This window comes from Apis cerana, linkage group LG9 (genome assembly GCF_029169275.1).
Source record: "Apis cerana isolate GH-2021 linkage group LG9, AcerK_1.0, whole genome shotgun sequence".
Taxonomy (NCBI): Eukaryota; Metazoa; Arthropoda; class Insecta; order Hymenoptera; family Apidae; genus Apis; species Apis cerana.
In genome coordinates, this window is record NC_083860.1 from 7,791,144 (window position 1) to 7,815,387 (window position 24,244).

Sequence of the window (24,244 nt, forward strand, 5' to 3'; positions counted from 1 at the left end):
CTCTTCTTTTCGATAGTTCCTAACTGCCGTGGAATCGATTATCGTCCACGAAGATTTTACGGTATAATCAGCATATATCGCGTGCATCCCATATACTTTAAGAAATTTTTTATCTTGGCCAAAGATATATAAATGTATTCGAAAATATGGACACGTGCAAAGACTTGTCACACTTTTGTAAATGGGAATGCAAATACGAAACTTACTTTTTGATGTAATATTTTATAAATTTTGGGTACAAATATCGTAACAAGTGACAAAATTATGTAACATAATAAAATGATAAAATATTCGAATGGAGATAAAAATAATTAAAAAATCGGTAGACGATTTGGAAATGAAGATATCGACGAAACCGTTTAAAAAGTTAATCAAGAAATTATCCTCCTTCGCCATTAACCTATGCCACCTCTTCTTTTCGATAGTTCCCAACTGCCGTGGAATCGATTATCGTCCACGAAGCTTATAACATCAACGCGTGCATCCCATATATTTGGTTTACGAAATTTCATCTCGGCCAAAATTAAATATATTCGAAGATATCGACACGTGCAAAAACCTGTGACACTTTCGAGTAAACGAGAATGCAAAGTGTTAAATTATAGATCGCAACTAACTGAATCTTATTTCTTTTTGATATCTTGTAAATTTTCTTAAACAAAATAAAACGATAAAATATTGGAGAAAGCACAATTAAAAAACAGAGGACGGTAGACGATTGGAAGCAACGATTGTAAATAATGAAGATATCGTCGAAACCGTTTAAAAAGTTAATCAAGAAATTACCTTCCTTCGCCATTAACCTATGCCACCTCTTCTTTTCGATAGTTCCAACTGCCGTGGAATCGATTATCGTCCACGAGGATTTTGCGGTATAATCAACACACAACGCGTGCATCCCATACGCTTGGTTTACCACGGCTGAAAACGAAGCGAGTGAATCACGCGTCCCACGGTGGCGCGTTCGAGTGTACAGTCGCACTTAATGCAAGTAACCGCGACTCGTGTTACCGCGACGCTCAAGCACCATCAGATCCATCGATGCGAGTAACACGGGGTTACATTAACCTCGATGCGAGCGAATCGTCGTAAGATCCCACCGTGGGATCTCTTATCCGGATTTTTCGCGTCGATGATTTTCTTCATTCGTGTATAATAGGATTTAGGACGTGGATGGAAAGATTTTCGATAACCGAAAAAAGAAAAAAGGTAGCAGAGTTTAAAATTAAAAGTCGAAAGGATTAACGTTCCTCGGGAGAAATCGCGGGACGACAATTGTGCTCGCGCGAAAATATTTCCTTGATGGGATGCGAGATATGCGTGTTGTGGTTTGAAACGTCCAACGTGGAACTTCTTCGCTCGATCGTTAAACGAGGCAAGATTAGACGGGACGCATTGAATTATTTATGAAACTCGGCCCGAGAGAAAATTTTTACCTCGATTTCCATTATCACCTGTATGAATTTCACTCGCTGCGAGACGATATCTCGCGGCCATAAATCGATCCCTCGCCTTCTAATTCCACCCACCACGCGCAGGTGATGGTGATTCATACCTTCCAGCGTGTAGGAAAAATCGCGCGAGCGCGCCTCCATAAGAGATTTATAATATCTCGATTGCAACTTCCGCGAGACGGCTCTTTGTCTAGGATCGGCCGCCCCTGTTGCCCGCACCACTCGAACGCGTCGTGGCGGCAAGCTATGCAGCCCCGGTGCGTATCTCATGGCCACCGATGGGAAAAAGGTTGCAAGTTCGCTGGATTTATCATCTTCTCTCGTTCCGCTCTCGCCTACGTAAAGGTCCCGCATCGCGCCATCCTTCACCTTCCCCTTTTCTGCACCATTTTCCCCTCCTTTTTCAAGCGCTAACCAATTTCCAATAATTATCCCTTTGCGCTTTTCGGCCCAACTAACAACTCGGTATCATTTTAGACATATACCAGTGTCTTATACAAAGTTAATTTACGGAAAACATTATATATTATATAACATATCTTTAATAATTTATATCTGAATCTTTGTAAATATTAATTTGTGTATTTTATTAGGAGGGAGGGGACAAGAACAAAGAACCTTGCGATCTTTTTTCCTTCTTCCCACATGTTGAAATCACGTCGAGTTTCCCATTTTAATCGAATCTCGTCGTATTAATTAGCGATTGATCAGTCGAAACTCGGTCTCGCGATTGTCGAATATCCTCTCAACCGATTAAAATTTGTGTAAATTGTAGACGGCCTTTCGCTCTTCTGCTCTTTCACTAAATTCTAAAGGATGTAAGAATTAATCAATATTAATCATCGTTGCTTTCATTTTCTCTATTATCGCTATCTTGCTTAGTGAATAGGATCAATCCTGTTTCTCAACTCGATTATTCAAAATTAAATTCATCTTTGCTTCGGCTAATTTCATTTCCAAAATCCATTTTTTTTTAAACTTTATGAAACTGTAATACTTTTGCCACGATCGTACGAATCTGAATCGTTGAAGACATTGTCATGGATCGTAGTTTTGGAGGAATACCTTATCTCCATTTTTAAAGTATAAATTCACAATTTCGTTCACCACTCGAGTTGCCTCATGAAAGGTTTAATTTTATTTTTTTTATTTACGAAACAATAAATTATAATAAAAAGTAGCATTGTTTTCTAGAAATTAAATCTCCATATAAATTTTTCAAAATTTTCCCCCAACTTTCGGACCACTGTGCGTCGCGAAGGGTTTACAAAACAACGAGTCAATTTCTTCCCAAGAAACAGACTAGTTTCCAATGAAACTTTGATTTCCAATGATTTCCTTTGTTCGAATTTCATCTTCGATCGAGTTCTAATCGACAGCAATGACGTTTGAAAAAGAAGAAGGCAACATCGCGGAATGATTTCACGGATTCATTTGCATAGAGACGTCCACGTAGAAGTCTAAATGTGTTTGCCGCGCATCGACGATAAAATCTGTTTATCCGGCCCGTTCGTTTCTCGTTCCCTTCTTTATTTGCCCTCCTTCTGCCTCTGCCACTTTTCTCCCGTTCCCTCCTCTCTTGCCCCATCCTCCCGTCTCCTCGTCTCGACCTGTCGACTTTGACTAAGCAGCTTTGCGCGAAGGAATTGCAAATAACAGACAGGAAGAAGTCGCGGGGTACGATGCTCTTACGGTTTCAGCTTATTCTTATCCATCAAAAGGGCAGGGAACACGAACCAGAAGACCGATGATACGGATTTTTCTAAACGAGTCTTCCGTTGAAATTAAAAATTTCACCTTCCTTCCCTCCATTCTTGCCTTTCCTTACCTCGTAGAAATATCATTACTACGATTTCCATTTGATCCTTGTTTTAATATTAAGCATTTAATACATTCGTATTGCACGATTATTACACGTTGACGTAGATACAAGAAAAACGCAGGATTTAATCGAAATAAACGAAAATGTTAAACCCCCCAAAAAGTGCGATCGTTGTTCCTTGGATGAATTCGTTCAAATCCTTCCGATCGTTCAAACTCGCAACACTTGGATTCCTCTTTCGAGCAAACGTTTCTTCCGATGAAGCGTAAACCTGTTTCCGATTTATATACTGTATCGAATTCCTTCCCGAGCCTTGAATTCTTTCTCGCCACGTGGTTCACGTTTTCCAAGTTGCGAGGAGAGTCGTTGAAAATTCGAAGAAATTTCGCGGCTTGGCACGAAAAGGAAAGGAATTAAAGGGGCGATTAAAGAAGGGATTTGGAGATGATTATCGTATTACGTGTGCCTTGTCCTGTTATTCTTCGGGGGAAAAATAACCTTCATCGAGTCGATTCGATTTCCCCTTTTGCCGATTTTCCACGGTCAAAGGATGGACAAGCCTTATCTATATAAAATTACTCGCCGCTTGTTCACAAACGTGCGCGCAACAATCGAGCATCTTGGCGAATTCAAAGCGAATTAGTATTTTATCACTTTGAAATAAGTAATCACCACCTTTGTCCAATTTTCTCTTATTATTATTGGAATCGACTAACCGGCGGCCAACCGTATGGAAAACCAGTTTCTCGCGTATTTTGCGAGACGATTAAGGAACGATCCTTTCAACCTCGCCGATAATAATAATAACCGAGCGCAAGAAATATCATTTTACCTCCGCCGTACATCTTGATTCATTAGGACTCGCCGCCTTTGTCGCGTCGCGTATATACTTCCCTAATCGAGACAAATCCCACGATTAATTTGCCCGTTCCGATATTCGAGAGGGTTTAAAAAGCAGACGATGCTAATCTCTCCCTATCTTTATCGATTAATATCGACCAAGATTAAATACCGCCTCGATTACCTTATCCCCTTATCCTCGTCGAGGTTTTCAAAAAAGGGGAGAGTTGTTTAAATCTCGCTATTGGATCATATTTCAAATTTTACTCGAGATCTATTTTTCTCTTCGAGCACTCTTATACGGTTCATGATACGGTTAAAGATCAAATGTCTCTCGAGTCTGCCTTTATCGATCGATATCGAGCAAGGTTAAATTCGAGATTTTCAAAAAAGGGGAGGGTTGTTTAATTCTCACGCCCACTTCAAATTTTACCCCTCGAAACGACTTTATATACGACTTGAAGCCTATTTTCCTTTTCGAGAAATCGTTGCACGATTCGAAGATTGTTGCAACAAAAACTTCTCCTATACGGCTTATTATACGATCGAGACACGTCGAGTATTTTATCTCCACCTTCGTTGCCTGTTTTCCTCGGGAGGAACGTTGTCACCGTTTGGAATTTCTACCGGAATCAAGCGGAATCACACGTTCCAGGCGTGTATATAATTAACGAGCGTGAGGGAGAAGCGTTGGGGGAATTCCATTCCACGAAATTACATTAGTACGATATCGAGCGAATCGGATGGAAATATACGAAGGTGTTCGGATTCGGTGAGCGGAACGGGACTTTCATTACGCGTGTGTATACATATTCATTCGATCCCGAATCCGTTAGATCGTTTTCAGTCCCGAGTTTTACTTTTCCAAACAGATTTTCGAGATAATTAATTATTTATACGCACCCTGCCCCGTTAACGTATCGTTAATATCGCGGAACCCCTTCTTATCTCCGCCGATCGATCGGAATTTGCAAAGGGAAACCCCTCGAGCAAAAGTGGCAGACTGTTATAACGAGCCACCGTTCGAGCCCATAACACGTGCCACATTTGCCCTCCTGGATCATCCTAGATAGAAACCGAGTTTAAGGAACCTCGAGTCTCCCTTTCCTCGAGAAAGAAAGCGATTGAGAAAAATAACAACGAAGGCTCAAAAGTCGAGGGTACTTTTAGCACGGCCGACTAAACGCGGTAAAAAAAGAAAAAGGAAAAGAAAAAATATTTTACCAACACGGTATTCGAAAGTGTTTGGTATTGTCATAAGTTGTTCATCGAAATATTTAGAAAAGTATTCGTATTCTTCTACGTTTGCATCGAAATTAACATGTTGTTTATACGCAACATCCCCAGTTAAGGATCATCGAGATTTTTGCAACAATCTTTCGAGATATTGTCCATTGCATTAAACCTTTCTTTTAATTCTTTTAATTTGATTAATAAGTTAGTCGCAACGAAGGAAAGAGAGAGAGAGAGTTTAATCTCTGAAAACGCGACACGGGAGAAATTTAATTTACAGGCTCTTTTGAAAGGAAAACGAGAGACTTCTTGGTACTTCTTTGAGAGAAGAATTCCTTTTCACCAAATTTCGTATTAAAGAAAAAAAAAAAAGAAAAAGCGTATGCGTGTTCTTCAGGATGGAGAAGTTTCATTTTTTTGGAAACGGATTCCATACCAGGAATTTATTCGACATAGGGAAGAGTCATTTCACGATTTCTCTCTCGAACGAGAGTGGAAATTTTACCCCGGCCCAGTCGGAGGATACCGTGTTATTTAATCAAGAATGATGATAAAGAAGAAAAATAACGATCAACGATACAGTTTGCGTAAGCCAGTAACGGGAGAGATAACGATTTCAGTTCCCACGAAACAGAACTCGTGAGAGACAATCTCCATATAGAGCAATTTTCGAAATTTCACCTTTCGTTCGACTTCCATTTTCACGCGTCTCGATTAACGCGAACGCACGCACTGCGGTTCGACAATAACAAGAGTTAAATTGGGCAAAATTGTTTTCAACTTTGAAAGGAGATTTAATCTTCAGGAAACGATATATTGTTTTTTTATTATCAAAAATAACGTAAAGATATAAGGAAATATATGAAAAGAAAACAATTAACGTTTAATTGAAGTACAGAATAAGATGAAACCTTGAAAATTAATAAATGTTTAAATAAAAGTTGGAAAGGAACGAAACAGAATTACAGTTTTTTAAATATGTTTTTTAAATTTTTCATTATAACATCGATGACTGGAAAGGGAGGGAATGAAACACAGGGAGGGAAAAGGATTGGACGATTCGCATTACGAATTGACAAGAGAGGTCGAATCTATTCTATTGGAAGAAAAAATACAAAAAGTCATTGGTTACTCTCATATTGATCGAGTAACCGCGCAAAAAATGAGAATGGCAGCAAAAAAGTTATAACAGGCAATTAATTTAGGAAGCGTTTCGAATTTCACATAAACATGCAATAAACTGGATCTCGAGAATTGGAAATGGTATAGAAAAAAATCCTATCCTATCCTATAAATTATCCTGATGAATTTATGAGCCAGATATGAGATTTATACAGTGATAATTTAACAAAATAATAATAAAAACAACGAGGCTGAGAAATTAAAATAAAATGAAAAAAATATTGGAAGAAGACATATAAACCAATATTGAAAGAAATAAAAAAATTATTCGACTAAAGTTAGGAATATTATTATTATTATTACATTTAATGTATGGCTGTTACGCATCGCATTAAAATAATTTTTCTTATAAATTTAAAAACGAATTTCGTCTAGTTATTCGAACCACTGTGTGTCGATACTTTAATCTATTAACACGGACGTCGCTTCTATTAAAATTTTTCTATTTCGTAGAAAGAAGATACGTAAAAAATGGTAGCCGTATTCAATTTCACTTTTTTTCTCCGGAATCGAGCCACGCCACCCGATCGACCGTGAATTAAGACGTATCGCCTCAACTTTTACGGCCTTCCAGATTTATGGACCACAATTCCCTTCTCCTTTTTTATGCCTCTATTTACGCGATACGCGAAACGATTCGAAACGAATCTCTTCCCGAGATTATGATCAACTAATAAAGGAACTTTAACGTCCACGTGGAGGAGATGAGGACTTAAACATCGCTCGCTTCCTTTTTTCTTTTTTTCTTTTTTACACCCACAAGTAGTCTAATTTCGGATTATTTAATATCGAATATCCTTTTCCAACTGCCAAAATTGCCAAAGGGAGGATACGATTTTCCAAATCATTAAGATCGATCCTCTTCTTTCCGACCGAATCCAGAGACAGCTTCATTCCCGATCCCCGTTTCATCTGGACACTTGACACGCGGAAAAAGAAGAGGAATCAGAGTCCCCCGAATGGAGTGGTGATGCGCTTGTCCGGGACTCGACGACAAGATAGAAGAAAGTTGTTGCCCACGATACTCGAATCGAGAAATATATTTGCACGACTCGCGAGGTTCCGCGCTCTTTCGATCGTGGGAATCGGATAATAATGTATTAATGGGGAACATATGGCGGTGGACAAACGGAGTAAGATGGAAGCGACATTCGTTACAAATCGATCGTATTTAACAGCGGTCCATCCAACCACCGGATCGGACGTTTTCATTCGAATAACATCCAAATCCGATATTTTAATCTCGTCGAGTCGTTGTTCGACGAATGGCCAAACGGTGTTTCTTTTTTCTTTTTTCCCCCTCCTTTCTTCTCGCTGTGTCCGCTTTCTGATTTTACTTTTAACAAACGTATTTGCCCCGATGATATTTGAATTTCTACGTACGCTCCCCGTAACGAGATTGTAATGTCCATTTTCCCGGGAATTTCTCTCTCGTTAAAAGTGCATCAACGTGTGGCGATACAGGGTGATGCTGCGATTCAATCGCTTTCTATCCTTGCCCGCTTATTATCGAGTTATACCACTAAACGATAACTCGCGAAAGTCATGGTCGAAGGTAAAATGATGAAAGTAGGCACCGAGTTGCGTCGTATTCGTGCATTTTCACCCATAAATTTCCCGATCAAACTCTCTACGGATAAACGCGTGCGTCTTCCCTTGCGATCGAGAAATGTTTTTCGAAAAGGATCTCGATTCGATCTTAATTTGAAAGAAAAGAGGAAGGAAGGAAATATTTTATACTTCGACTCCCTCGAAATTTATTCTTCGATTAAAATTCTCTCGAAAGTGGAGGAAGAAATATATATAGCTTGGCCGTTGCGTTCGAGTATTCATCCAGTTCCGTCTCGAGAAAGGTGTTCGAACGATGAGGGGGAAAAAGAAAAAGGGGGATCCAGTAGCTGAGTATCAATTACCCAGAGTATATGCGATCACGCTTGATCATAATTAATCGGCCGCCATTACGCATCAAGTTGCGTTATAGATAATTATAGATACGTGTTCTCTTGTGATTTTTCTTAATTTGAAAGGAAAAAAAGAAAGAGGAGGTATTTTGTACTTAGACTCGAAATTTATTCTTTAATTAAAATTCTCTCGAAAATGGAGGAAGAAATTCATCCAAATTGCGAACATCATCCAGTTCCGTCTCGAGAAAGAGTACGTACAATCACACTTGATCGTAGTTAATCGGTCGCCATTACGCATCAAGTTGCGTTATAGATAATTATAGATACGTTTGCGATTTTTCTCAATTTAAAAGGGAAAATCAAAGAGGAAAAAAAGAAAGAGGAAATATTTTATACTCGAAATTTACTCTTTAATTAAAATTCTCTCAAAAATGGAGGAAGAAAATCATCGTTGCGTTCGAGCATTCATCCAGTTCGATCTCGAGAAAGAGTATATGCAATCGCACTCGATCATAGTTAATCGGCTGGCAAAACGCACCAAGTTGCCTCGCATTCATACATTTTCACCTATAAATTTCCCGATGAAACTCTCTACGGATAAACATACACGTCTTGCGATCGAGGAGTATTTTTCGAAAAAGGTCCCGATTCGATTTTAATTAAAAAGGAAAAATGCTATACTTATACCAAATTATTCTTAATTAAAATTCTCTCGAAGAAATACTTTAATCGTTCGTCCGGTTTCTGTCTCGAGGAGGACGATTCGAACGATTCGCGATGAGGAAGAAAAAAAGAAAAAAAAAAGAAAAAAGGAGGGATCCAGTAGCTGACGAGTCAATTATCCAGAGTATATACAATCATACTTAATCATACTTAATCGGCTGGCATAACGGGTCGGATAACGCAGCGGGATAAAAAGCTTTCGTTCGAATAAGCGACTGTTAAACAACGCCTGTCCTCCATGTAACGTTGCACACCTGTTCATTTCGTATAGCGCGGAACCAATCGCGATTCGTCTTCGTTAATTTATTCCGTCCGTTTCAACGATGCCCCGTGAATATTCTCTCCTCGGGATGGAAGGAGCGGGGAAGAAAATTGTGCTCGTTCGTTCGATCAAAGATCGGTCGAACAAAGTCTCGAGGCGCAGGGGTTAACGCGTGTTAACCGTTGTTGTCGAGCGATGCAATTACGTAAGCTGCATTTTATGGTGCATCGACGACGGTGGTGGGAAGATGGGATGAACCGTACGATGAATTCGCAATAATCGGACACGTGTGGATAGGAAAAGAGGAAAGGAGAGGGGAGTAAAGGTGAATTGCTTAACTTTTCGATTAGTCGCTTTTTTTAAATATCGGCCGCTACGATGGTTAACGTAATCGATTATTTTCGCGCAACACCAGGTTTTTCGATGCGATACTCGAGAGTGCTTGTACGATGCGTGGACCAATTCGAAGATCGTCCTTTGCTTGAAATCGAGCTCGAGCTCTAAGAAAAAGTTGAGCCCCGCTTCCCCTCGTCGGATCGAGGGGGGCATCTTTTTTTGCCCGTGTCCCGTGCTTCTCGAAAAGGATGCTGGCCATTACCAAATGTTTCTCCATGTATCATCACGTTTTTGTAACGAACCAGAATTTGTACACGTTTCCGTTTTGCGCGATAACGTCGAAGAAAAATATGGATCACAGGAGTCAGAGAGGAGAGAGGGGAGAGGGAAGGAGGAGACAAATGTTTTCTCAACGAAGCAACGAAAAATGATCCTCCCATTATCTCTCGCCATTGATGCGGACAAAAATTCCTTCTTTATAATTTGATACTTATTGGACAAAAATGAGAGCCGCGTTATTTCCCGCCTCAGAACTTTGCAGGAATAACAGCAATGGAACATTAACAGCGTCGAAACTCTCGAAAAAAGAATTCTGAAAATGACGTACGACTACGCAGCTCGGCAACCGGATACAGAGATTTTCACGTTAGGAAAATATTTTATCGGGAAATCAAATTTTTCTAAAATATCGTACCGTGCTTAGTACCTGTGACTGTTTGATAATTTATGAGAGATTATGGATGGACACGCGTTGACTAGTTGTAATTGCTCGGTTAGCTAGATTCGATTTATTAATTGGCGTATTTCAAGATTAATAACCGTCCAGCGAGAGACCTCCGCGAAGAAGGAACGAAGATCTATCTATCTATATTTTTTGAATTTTTTTTCAATCGATCCAGTCGGTGGGAAAGTAGCGCAAGGAAATCGCGAATCGTGTCTATAATTCTCGTCCTCCCTGCCCCCTCCCCCTCGTTGGCTCCTCGCGCCAAATCTACGAGCAGCGCAATAATGACTTTCTCTCCGTCTCAATTTATGAATTTATCCATATTTACACATCCGGTTAAAAATATTTCGCGCGCCAAACACTTCGAACCACGCCGATACCTGTCGTCCAATCTTAAAGAACTAAGAGGCCGATTAAGTATCGAGCGATTGGAGGAATACGAGTGGCGAATCGAGGCGAAATTCTAACGGTATTCACGTGTTTAACTAACCATCCCCGCGATCGTTTCCGCGGGCCACTTGCGCCGATCGTTTCGTCGCATCCTTCGATAACATCGCGGGAAAATATTCCCACGGCAACCGATCGGATATCGATAGGACACACGATATCCCTTTCTTCCCTCGAATGGATCGTTGAAAAAGAAAAAGCGGCGCGACGATGTATCGAAAGGATAAGCGTAAATTTTTGATGGACATTAATGCGACGTTACGAACGATCCTCTTCGCGCCTGCGCTCGAGGAGATCGGCAAAAAAAGGAGGAGAACTTATCGCTTCTTGCAACAATCCTTCCGTCACCTGTCTTTCGAACCTCCTATCGTGCAGATACGATACTTCATCTCAGAAAAAGATTACGAATTTTATAACGAATTTATCTTTGAATTATTATTATTATTATTATTATTATTTTTCTGGTTAAAGAGAATAATAATGGTAATACGATACGACGCAGGAGAAGATTACGAATTTACCTCTGAATTATTATTCGTTTATTTTTTTTGGTCAAAGAGAACAATAATAATAATAATAATAATAATAATATTCGAGATTTCGATATGGAAATTGTACATTATACGCGTCGAAAGGAGAGATCGGATAGGAGAGGACGGTGGAAGGTTTCGCGGATCTTTTTCTTAGATAATTGATGGGCAGACGGGAATCGTAAATTCGAGCCCTTAAGGAAGGAACGACTGTCGTTAACAGTCTTGGTTAACTTTACTGCGAGTAATTCAGCCGAGCTAGTGTCAACGCATTCGTTGAAGACCGGGCTGCGTTATCGCGACAAAGGCACACCCGCCGTCGTACCAGTTTAACGACTAAATTCGGGCCTTGGATACGCGTCCCCTTCCCCTTTCCTGCATCCCGCCCGCGGATTGTCGCGGAACCGTGTCTATGGAAGTTTTAATTGGACAACGCGGTTTTTTAACGAGTTTCCACGAGTCGAACGAGGTATCGTAATTTATATATATATATACACGCGTGGGGAGAGGTTTCCTTTCTTTAAAAAGAGAGAGAATATTTTGCGCAAACGTTAGCAAGAAACTCGTTACGATCGAGCTCTTATTCCGGCTTATGGGAACGCCGAAAACAGGATCGGATAAATGTCCCGGCAAATTGTTATCAACTTGTACATCTTCCCTTGAAAAGTCTCTTCCACCGGTTAATTATCCAGTTTTTCTGCGTTTTTTCTTTTTTTTTTTAACCGAGCTCCGCCGTGGAAATCGATTAAGCATCGACGAGAACCGGAAGATCGAGCTGTTTTCGACGAAAGAAAAGAAGAAAGAAGAAAGGGGGGAAAGAAAAGAAGAGAAAGGAAAAAACGAATGGCACCGAACGGTTATTAATTTACATCCTTTGAAGTAAAATCGGCAAGCAGAGAGCACGCTTATTTTCTCCATCCTAATGTGTCTTCATCATTAACATCGAAATTATCTCGGAACGAACCTCTATCTACCTCACGCACGATATCTACCTCGATACACCACGACGTATACTTTTCTCCTTCTTGTGTTAATGTTATGACGTAATTTAACGCGTGTGTTATTAGACGCTTTATTATGTATTATTCAAGGGGCCCAAAGGGGAGGAAAGGCAGGAGCCAGGAAGCAAGGGACTCGATTCTGAAACGCGCGAGGGAACCTGTTCCCACCGCCCTCCCCTCCCCCTCCCCTACACAATTAATTGGGCACGAGCGAGAGAACAGCGAGGCGTCCGCCTCGTTAAAACGATTTACGAAAAACCCTCGTACGCGATTCTTCCCGCGGCCCGAGCTCGGCCGAGCGATTATCGAAATTGACGGTTAATTATCGCCGCGTATGATTATGATACCGTCGTAAAAAAGAAAAGAAAAGAAAAAAAGGAAAAAGGGTAGGCAAACTTGTTCCCTTCCCTCCGCGACTCGGATTATTAAAGCGCGCGGATCGTTTGTTTTTACGATGTTTGATTAATAACACGGCTCCCGTTTGACGAGACAATCTCACGTTACGCGTACCCCCATCGGGCACCACGACGGTGGATCAATGGATCCTGCCCACTGAACGTAAATTTTTCGCCTTTCGGGAGGGGGATCGTCACGAATAAACGCGTACGCGTACACGGGTGATTCGAAAATTGCAAGTTCGGAACAATGAGAATTCGATATTTCATCTTCGTTATTAGGGTGTTTAAAGTTTCCATTTTTGCCAAAATTGAAAATTCGAAATAATAAGAATTCGATCTTTCCTCCTCGTTATTAGGGAAGTGTTCAAAGTGTCTAAAATTTCCATTTTTTGGGAAAATTAAAAGTTCGGCGAGAATTCGATCTTTCCTCTTCGTTATTAGTGTTTAAAGTATTTAAAGTTTCTATTTTTGGGAAAATTCGACGAGAATTCGATTTTTCGTCTTCGTTATTAGTGTTCTAAGGGTCTAAAGTTTCCATTTTTGGGAAAATTCGACGAAAATTCGATTTTTCGTCTTCGTTATTAGTGTTCAAAATATTTAAAGTTTTCATTTTTGGGAAAGGTTCGGCGAGAATTCGATCTTTCCTCTTCGTTATTAGTGTTTAAAGGGTCTAGAGTTTCCATTTTTGCGAAAATTGAAAGTTCTAAACGATCAGAATTCGATCTTTCCTCTTCGTTATTAGTGTTTAAAGGGCCTAGAGTTTCCATTTTTGCGAAAATTGAAAGTTCTAAACGATCAGAATTCGATCTTTCCTCTTCGTTATTAGTGTTCAAAGTATTTAAAGTTTCTATTTTTTGAGAAAATTCGACGAGAATTCGATTTTTCCTCTTTGTTATTAGTGTTCAAAGGGTGTAAAGTTTCCATTTTTTGGGAAAATTAAAAGTTCGAGGAGAATTCGATCTTTCCTCTTCGCTATTAGTGTTCAAAGTGTCTAAAGTATCCACTTTTCGAAAATTGAAAGTTCGAAAGGAGGAGAATTCGATCTTTTCTCTCCTCGATCAGGAGAGCCTCCAAAGCGTATAAAAGCGTTTTCCATTTTTGCCGAAAGAATTTTGCGAAAATTGGAAGCTCGAAGCGACGAGAATTAGGGGAGTGTTTTGCACTTTTCGGCGAAAGAATTTCACGAAAATCGGGGGAGGGGAAAGAAAAGATACTCGTAAATAATCAACGAGCAAGAATAAGAGAAGAAAAGATAAATCAAACGGATTGATTGGGGAGGTAGGAATAATACGGCGGAGGTTAAAGTAAAAATGAGTACCGTATTTCGAGATAATTACCGGGCTCCCCAAAGACGACACGTTTCCAAAGAGAGACGTGTATCATAAAGCAGCAGTTTTTTGTCGGAGAACATGGTTGCGATTCCCCGCAGGTAGCCGCGCCGGCCGGCTGTTCCGTTCGCGTGCATCGCATTCCGGGAAAGTAAAAAACGGGTCCCCGCTCGATTTATGCGCGAGAACTAGCGTGTGCCTTCCGGTCAGCCCTCCCGCTTTTCTCGTTTTTCACTTTCTTTTTTTTCCATCCGTCCATCCATCCAAGTGTTATCCGCCTCTTCTATTCGCCCCTATACACCTGTGGTATACGTCTTAATACGGGCGCAACACGGAGGGCAATTAGTCGTTTCATCCGTGTGATACGCCTACGTCTAAGGTAAGGAGGAAACACGCTTCCTGCTGAATCTGCTTTTTTTCCCCTCTCCCTTCCTCCTCCTCCTTCTCCTTCTTCTTCTTCTTCTTCCTCTTCTTTTTTAATATTTCATGACTTTACGTGAGCGCCTCCGTTTCCACAGGATGAAATAACTAGGTGGGTGGAAGAGGGGGGCAACGTAACCTAAGAGCATCGTTGCTTTGCCCCTTTCGATTCTCTTTCGCGGCGAGGGAAGGAAGGATGGATCTGGAAATTTTAATTTTTATCGTTTTATAGATCCAAGGCCGCGTTTCGAGAAAAAAGAAAAAGAAAGAGAAACGATGCAACGCTCGGATAAGCATCGTTGCTCGAATCAAGGTGGGAGGGGTGGGCCCTCGCTCCTCTCGGATCCGCTCGGCGAACAAGTTTGCAAAATCGGGCGATTCGAGCGGGTCCCTTTGTATAAAAAGTAAAGGCGAAATTAATTATTAATCGCATTTTTGCGTGTACGTGAGCGAGCATACGGGGTCGCGTGTGCATCGGCAGTCTTTCAACCATTCCGTCGAAAGGATTTTTCTTTTTTTCCTTCCTTTTTTCTCCCTTTTGTTTCTCACGCAGCCGAGTTTCCGAGAAGCCCGCCGCACGATCACAGTTACGCGCACACCTCGGTTCGTCATCTCACGTCTCCCTATCCCCCTACCCAATTACCTGTCCACAGTGCAAACTGATTTATTTGACACGGATCGCGGACACAATAGGCGGCCGTCTGCTATACTTGGCTCCGCGCGGCCACGGATCATCGCTCCTTTCCACGAACGTTATCGAGTCGTCGTAAAATCCACGCGTCCCGTCTTAATAACGGCCCATCGATCGATCCCACAATTGCGATTCTTCAATGCGCTTTCTCTCACTTCTCGCACCAACTTTTCCGATCTCCTCGATCGAACCTTGAACCTCGAACGAACCGATAGGCGCCAACTACTCGAGTCCAACTCCTCTCTCCGCGTTAATCACCCACCACCACCATCCTCGCAACCTGTTACCCGGCAAATATCCGCTAAACCTCGCGTATGTACGTTGAGGAAGCTAGTTGAGAAGCGGTTGTATCGATCATCGCGGCGTGACGAAACGCCAGCCGTTTCATTCCACGCCCTCGCCCATCGTGCGAACCGTTCCGTTTCTTTTTTCCTTTTCTTCTCTTCTTCTTCCCCCGAATACATTTCGAGGATCGGATCCCGCGAAACGAATCCTCTCGAAACGACGGCGTTCCTCGGAAACGTTCCGCAACCGGCCTTCCGGAACCGTGGATTCGACGTGGAAATCTCTCTCGAGAATATTCGTGAATAACTTTCGAGCTTCGATCTCGAAAGTTCTGATAGCCGACAGAGAACGGTGAGAAGAAAAACGTCAGATGAACTTTCCGTTTCGGCCGTTCCTCTCTTCCTGCGAGCGTAAATTTATGCGTTATTATAACCGGGATGCGCGTATAAGCGCGTGTAGGCTAATTAGAAAACGAAAGGGTTCGTGCGCAGAGGGGGGAGGGAGAGAGAGAGGAGAGCGCTGGCTGATGTGGAAACAATGTGGAAAAAGCAGGAGCGTGTCGAGGAAGGAGCTCGTTCTCTTCGTAGTTTGTTGGAATACGTAAACTGACATCCTGATCCTTCTTTCAACGAGTTATCGGTGAATCGAATGGTAACGAATCGTGTGATCGCATCAACGAGGGATTGTATTACGAGGATTTGATATTTACGTACAAAATTGTTCTTCATTTCGTCCTTCTTTCCCTTCTTTCTTCCTTTTTTTAATTAATGAAACGAATAAAACTCATTTTTCTCATTCCGTTAAAAGACGTAAGAGTCATTTTCACGTAGGAAGAGATAACGGTGTCAATTAAGATATTAAAATACAGCATTAATATACAGGAGGCGAACGAAGATCAAACGATCAGATAAAACGCGCGCATCACGAGTTTGCAAATCGAGTTTGCGCTTGGATTCCCTTCCGTGCAACAAGGTTACCAATGTTGCGGTCGAGCTTTTTACACCTGCAACCTGTTACTCCAGTTAAGATAATTCGAAGAAAACAGTTTTTACGCGCGCATTGTACGCGCGAAAGAGTATCAAAATTTTTCGATTATCGGGGAAGCTTTATCCACATCAGATACCAATTTTTTCCGTATCACAATTTTACAATCGGATTACAATTGGAAAGTTGGAACTTTCTACTTTGCACGTAATAATTTTAGGCGATACTTAAGATAAAAAATCGAGAATGTTTTCTCAAAATTATCTTCGATCTTTTTTTTTTTTTTTTTTTTAATTAAAAATCCCGCTTATTGTAAATTTCACGTGTATTATCGGCCAATATGAAAATCTCATTACGGAAATATCCCGTTATTAGCCGATCGAGGTATCCTTGAAGCGCGATTCAATTCTCTCTTTTTTCTCGGATGATTAATCAACGTGGCATCAATCGATATTCACCGGTTCATTAATCACGCACGGTGATCGATAAAAATCTTTCGGCAAATGAATTCGAAATGAACGCAACGACGACTATCCGTGATGAATTTCTCATTTTCTTCCTCCGGGGAGAGTCGTCTATTCGCACCGATATTCTTATTTCCCGGGAAAATTCAGTAACAGGATCGTGACTTAATGAACAGGGGAGGAGAATCTTTAAATCACGCGAGCTCGAGCGGGTATCCCTTTCGGCTCGAGTGTCAGCCCGGCAATATATCACACCCTATTACCGTTGTCGAGATCTTCCAGGCTCGGGACACGCAAATGGATGATCGCGAATATAGAATTATTTTCTTCCTCCCCTCCCCCCTCAAGTTTAAGTAAATCCACCGATACATAATTTGACAAAAGGAAAGATGCATTCGTCGAAGAAATTTTCATCGACCGAAACGAAACGATTTAATCAATTTACCGACGAAATTATTTTCTAGAGAATCCGCGTGTTTTTCTCGCACGCCTCGAGAGATAACCGATCGAATCCTCGATTTTTCCATCGTTTTCTTAATGCCCCCCCTCTCTCTCTCTCTCTCGAATCGAATGGAACATTCGAAGATATTAATGAACCGTCAAGGTTGGCAGGTACAATCGGTCCACCGACCTTTTCCTAGCGGATTCCTTTTATTTTTTCTCTCTCTCTCTTTTCCTTTCTTTTTTTCCCACCGACAGATTGATGACAGATTAGAGAAAATCGTGAGACACTTTATTGTGCCGGTCGGCAACAGTTGCGGTATCTCTGGTTACACGAGCGAACGTCAAAAGGTAATTGAAAACTTTAATGAGACACGTGTTCCATCGGCTGGGTGTTCATTATATCGGCCGAATGGGAATAATAATCGTGACACGCGAGACGTGTAATTTTTTTTCCTGTAACGGGACAAAAAGGAAGTGATCTGTTCCTTTATTAGGAATAATTCATAATACGATAACATCGATGGAAACAAGAGAGAGAGAGAGAGAGAGAGAAAGAGGGAGATCGATCGAGGAAACCGGATGAGTATCCGTAACACGCGCTTTTACTTTCGTTGTTGCCCGAGACGTTCGTCGTCGAAGCCGGCGTTATAATCGAAACAAGCGGATAATTGCGCTATTCGTTTAAAGAAACGAGAGTATCATAACACACTCTCTATAGTGAAAGTCTAATCGCTCGCGCTATCGCCCTCATCGGCCCGCGTCTTTCCGCGTGAAACGAGAGCCGTTCGATCGCTTAAATCCTCCCACCTTTTTTCCTCCTTCCGTCCAACTTTTCGCTCTGCGATGTAACTAAAACACACACACACACACACACACACACACTCTCTCTCTTTCTCTCTACATCGATTCGCAAATAATCTCTTAATAATATCTCGGATTAATCGGTGAAAAGAAAAATTAACAAGAATGTTATGTAAATGCCGCGTCCAATTTACATAATCGTAAAGTTACGAACATCGATTCTTCCGCCATTAAAGATAATTGCAGCCATCCATCTCTTTCTTTCCCTCTTTCCTTTCTTCTCCTCTCTTCTCCTTTCATTCACTCCTTTTCCTCTCTTTTTCCTCTCTTTTTCGACAACGACGTCTGCTCAATGGAAGAGGAGACCACGCGCGAGGGACGTGATTAGCACAACCAACCCCGATACTTTTTACCAATAATAGAGGAATGGAAAGGGACGAGCGATTATTATCGAGTTTCGAGATGTGTGCAAGACCGAACGAATTACAGGTGATCGGATTTTTCTCCTCTCCGTGAATCTCCACAGAAAAATTTCGTCGACTGATGCCAGTTCTTTCCGTGGAAGAATTTTCCGAAAAAAATGAAGGAAGAAAGAGAGACGAGCATCGTTGAGTGAGATTCACGAGCAGTGTTGTTTTTCCTTTTTTTTTTTTTTTTTGAAATTGGAAAAAAGAAAAAATACGGACATAAAGCGCGCGAATACCGCCACGGAGGAGACGAAGGAGAGAAAAAAGAAGGGGGGAGGAAGGGGGAAATGTAGGAAAGAGATAAAAACGGGACGGAACCGTTAAGCGCGATAAGTCTTTTAACGTGGCTAACAAGCAGAGAAGGAAATTACATAGGGAGGAATAAGAGAGGCTTGCTGCCGGTGGAGTGACAAATATGTGTAATATACGATATAACGCGGAGGAAACCTGAATTATTAGTTACACGATGTCCTTGTCTACAATGTGCCACGCGGTTGTAATAAATCGGCGTATAAACCACCTGCACACCATTCCATCATTCGTTCTTTTTCACTTCGAATGGAAAAACTTACTGCTGCCCCGTAATATTCAATTACACTTGCTTCACGAGATCGAAATCCTCGGTTCCAAGTTTGGTAACAGAAGCTCGCACCAATTGAATTTCGTCGAGGCGGGTTTGTCTAGGGACGCAAATTATCTCGCACAATGGAGCTACGATTTCTATCTTCGTCGGGATCGGGATTTGTTGAACGACGCGTTCGATCGTTTCCTCGAGAATTTAGATTTTCGATACCACGTCGACCTTTCGAGTCGGAACCTCGCTGAATTCTCTCGAGTAATCGCGCGCAATTCGTATTTATAGATGCTATCTGCGATAAATAGGAGTATCAACGTAACAGGAACGAAGAGGAACGATGATAGAATTTTATTATTCGAATCACTTTCACGAGACCTTTGGTCGGAACGCAATCATCGTTAATATAATCGAAATCGGACGAAACTACTTGGAATCGGTATCCTTTCGCGCGCGCTCCGTGCCTCTTTGATTTGCACGTTCACGTCGATAATGGACGCGCTAGGTGTCGGTTATGTAATTTTCGAAACAATTTCATTCGAGTATTGTGTAATAACGGAGATGATGTACGAAAGAATGGACCGCAATGATAGTGCGGAGAAAAAAAAGAAGGAGAGAAAAGAAAAAGAAGAAAATGAAGACTCGACTTGGAACATTAAGGAACTGGATGAATGACGTATCGTCGAAACGTACGTATTCCTGGATCGATGGAAGATGGATTATCGATTAGGGAACGTTAAAGTCAATCAGGATCGGGAGATTGAATCAATAGGCTGTAATTCAAAAACGTAGAGGATGAGAAGAATCGTGAAGAATTAAGCTCTCAATCCGAAGGATGGCGAATGATGGAGAAATTAGCTTGTTCGAAACTTCCGCGTACAACATATGCTCGATTGTTGTATACATATATATATATATATATATATATAACGAGTTTGAAAAATCGAAAGAGAGGAGTCGTTGGAATTCTCCGATTTATAACCAAGTTGTAAAACCGATAAAGTTCTATCGGTGAATGCTAACGAGATACGAAAAATGGTTAACCGATCGGCCATCTGTTCCTCTTCGATAATTAAAATCATTCTCTTTCACGGTGAAACGGTGATGTGATGGAAAGAACGCGGCGTGCTATTATCGATTAATTATCGATCTTTCTCGTGAATATATAATCTTCTTACGAATCTCTTCTTTCCGTGAAACGTTAACCCCACGAAAAAACACGAAATCATGTATGGTTAATCGATCGAGAGAAAGAAAAACTATTTTTCTTTAAAACCGATTATCCGTTCGAACGGAATATTCTCTTTTCCTCTGTCGTTGGATACGTTTCGCGTCTCAATTTGATAATGGTAATGGTCGATAGATATTTCAACGGGTATCGATTATCGATGTTTGGAGAGGGGATGAGCGGCGAGAAGAGGAGGAAAGGGGGAAAGATAGGATCACGGAAACTGGAGTATCGAGGCGTGGCAAGGCTGAATGAACGTGGTAAAACCCGTCTAGCGAATGAAGGGGAAGCTTGCTCCCTAGGTGAAACCCGGCGCCGGTTTCTAGCACGTTCACGAGCCACTCTTTGGTCTTATTTCACGGGTATAAAGTGGGTGTGTGTGTCGAGGCGGCTTCTATGTGGCCTTGCAAGGTCGCTTCTATACGCCGTCATGGAGAAGATTCTATCTTTCCTCGTTTCCTCGTTCGATACCTTCGGAACGCGACACCGAGAATTTCCGCAATTTTTACGACCGGTCTTACCGATTAAGCGAAAATTAAACGATTCAATGGCCAATCTCCCGATCGAAAAGGAATAACGGTGAAATTAAATCTCTCTAATACCCCGTAATGATAATTTGAAAATTATTTACGTTTGGAAGAGGGATAGGGGGGGAAGTATCTAATAATATAAAAATGTTGGGAAGGACTGAAAACAATTTTTCGATCATTTTTAAATGGCTCATTTTTTACTATCTTTTTTTTTTTACGTCTTAATAATATTACGAATTTATATTACGATATAAATCTTTCGATTCGATTTTCTCGAATCGAATTTCGCTCGGTAATGATACTTAAAAAAAGGATAACGAATGCAAATTATTTCCAGAGATTTTAAAATCTCATTGATCGATGTTTCAAGTAAAAAAAACGAAACATTAAAAAATTTTACTTTGATTCGACTATTATTTTAATATAGTAATATATTAAACGATTCACTTTTGATGAGCTATTTATATTCATACATATATCACTACTCTGTGTATCAAAGTTATTCGCAATCGATAAATAAATTCAGCGATCTTTATACTTTTTTAAATATATATATATATATACATATTTCGAAGAATATATTCGCGGAATAGAAAAACCATAAATTCCACAAATTTAATTAATAAAACATTTTTCATCGATTTTCGCTTTTATTTTGATCGAAAATTGTTGCAAAAAAGAATCGAATAAATTTTTAACGAGTGATTAATGATCGAGAGATGTTCAGAGAAGTACAATTTTTTTAGTTCAAATATCATTAAATCGATATAGACATCAAAGTGTGAAAAATAACGGTTTAAAAGATTTCCTTCGATTATTATCTTGTTAGGGGATCAAGGGTTACGACAGCTATTTAACGCGAGACGATACGATCATTAATTTCGAGTATTTTGCGCTCCTCCCCCCATTCTCCTTCTTCTCAATCTTGTAAAATATATTTCTTTTTTTGCGATATTTGAAAAAACTTGGACTCGAAAAAAAAACGATTAGGAAAAAAGAAAAGAAAGTGGACTTACCTGTTAATTTTCAACTGGATTCGACGAGCCATGCGGTGAATCCCATCGATCACAACGTTCGATGAAGATCGACGATCGATGATAGCACGCGCACGAAGTTTGTCAAGAAGCCGAGACGTATCACACAGTCGGGATAACCATCTTACGATCCTTCTCCACTTCTCCCTCGCAAAATTTTTCTGTCCTCTTCGCCTTCTCTCCTTGCCAACGCAACTCTGTCCATGCTCTTCTCACGTGGAACCAGGGTCGATCTCGGCGACCGATTTTTCCATCGATACGATCGCTCGTCGTTGACTCGAAGGGGGAAGGGAGTAGCCACTTGTTCCCTTCCTCGGCGAGGAAAAAAATCCTACGAAAGCTCGCCTCGCACAGGATAACCCCACATGTTGTCAAGAAGATCACTCGATCCGGGCAAAAATTTCAGAATCGGTCTCCTCGAATCGATCTCTCGAACCACATCCTACGATTGTTACCGTTCGCAGGACGCTTCGATATGGGCACCGGCAAACTCTGTATCTCATTCGAACTCATGACAGCGGAAAAGGAGAGGAGGAGAGAGAGAGCGGTGTGATCAGATCGGTGTTGCAACGAAATACAACAATAACAGGTGGCCTGTTATTCCCTCTGTTCTCCAGGGAACGACGAACCGAGCCAAGGCGTTTCAAAGCGAAGCGAAGTGCGGAGCCTTGAACTTTCCTTCCTCTCTGGCGAAAAAGAAATTCGAACGAGCGGTTCGAGGGTTGTCACGTGGGCCCAAGGGCGCAAGGTGAACGTATTCTGCGAAGCGAGTTATAAACCAGAGACAACCAGAGAGAAGGTAGGGTTTCGGATCCGTGCCGGCTGGTGGTCGAGTAGTTTGTGCCTGAGAGCGCAAGCGGAGCTACGACCATCTTACTCCGTCTCCTTTCCACCACACCTGCTTCTTTCCTCCTCTGTGATTCCTCGTCCCTCTTCAGATCCTGCGTCGCGATCCCTCGGAGAATTTCTTTCTCTTTCGGTTGCTCGTCTTGCTAGATGACGCCAACCTCGAGCGATGGCCTCGAACCTTTCGCGCAACTTTCGAATCTAGCGCCTCTTCGACTCTATCGTCGCGATTTCGATCGCGGTGTCCACCGATCCCTCGAACAAACGCTCTGTCATCGGCTTATCGATCGTCGCGAACGAATAACGCGCTTTCTTCCTCAACTTTCGTCACTCGTCGTGAAAAATATATATATATATATATACATATATATTTCGATTCCCTTTTCACGATAGAGGCACGCTTCCATCGCTAGACCCCTTCCCTCCCCTCCCCCAACACCTCTGGTCTTACATTTTTTTCTCTTTTGTTATCGCGCCTAGGCTAATCGTGGCCCGGGCTAATTGTCTCTTTCCTTTCTCTCGTTTTAACGACATTCGTTGTTCCTTCTTACCAATAAATCTGCACTCGTTTTCCTATCTCGAATCGATACGTTCCCGATACGGTGTATCATATCCTATTCCAACGACTCCTTCTTTGGAAAATTAATTTTTCACCGACTTTCTATCGACCAGGAAGAAAACAGGGAGGAAGGTTTTTCACGTACTATTACCATTTGGCCATTGATCTACGTCTAGGCCGATGTTATCGACATCTGCCGAGAAACTGGCATTCTTGCTCCAAAAGAGAGGATCCAGCCTGGCACTACGGTATAACTTATTTTGTATACAGAAGAATGGACTGTTCATTTTTATGGGAGAGGGGGCGGTAATGTCGAGATCGTGTCTCTGATCGGAGACAATAAAGTCGAATAGTGTTAAAAAGGAGGAATTATTGAATAAAATTTTCTTTTTTCTAGGATTAAAATTCAACTTGCTCCTTTTCCAGAATATACAGAATCAAAACGGTGAAGAGAACGGTGGAGAAATTCTGGCAGAAAAGTTCAGGAATACGAGATTCTAGAGAGACGATAACGATAAAGCGATTTACCGACGATCAGATTAATCAGATTCTTTTCATCGTTGATACATCACGAAGCGTACGATGAACCGCGACGCCTCCATTCTACTTCCATTTCGATACTTCCGTTTCGAACGGCGCGCGCGAGTAACGGATGCAACTTGTCCCCGGCCTCCTGCGGTCACAATTCCTCGTCCCACTAAAGGAGGAGCGAGATAAATCCACTCTTCGACAC

The 24,244-nt window shown here is 41.4% G+C and overlaps 1 protein-coding gene across 1 annotated transcript in view; it reads right to left on the bottom strand.

The window, feature by feature from the left end:
- LOC107993258 (uncharacterized) overlaps nucleotides 1-23,404 on the bottom strand; it is a 54,463-nt gene extending 31,059 nt beyond the window's left edge. The window contains exon 1 of the mRNA XM_028668538.2: nucleotides 22,089-23,404. The gene's annotated coding sequence lies outside the window, so the exon portion shown is untranslated. The remainder of the gene's footprint in view (nucleotides 1-22,088) is intronic.
- Nucleotides 23,405-24,244: the final 840 nt, after the last annotated feature.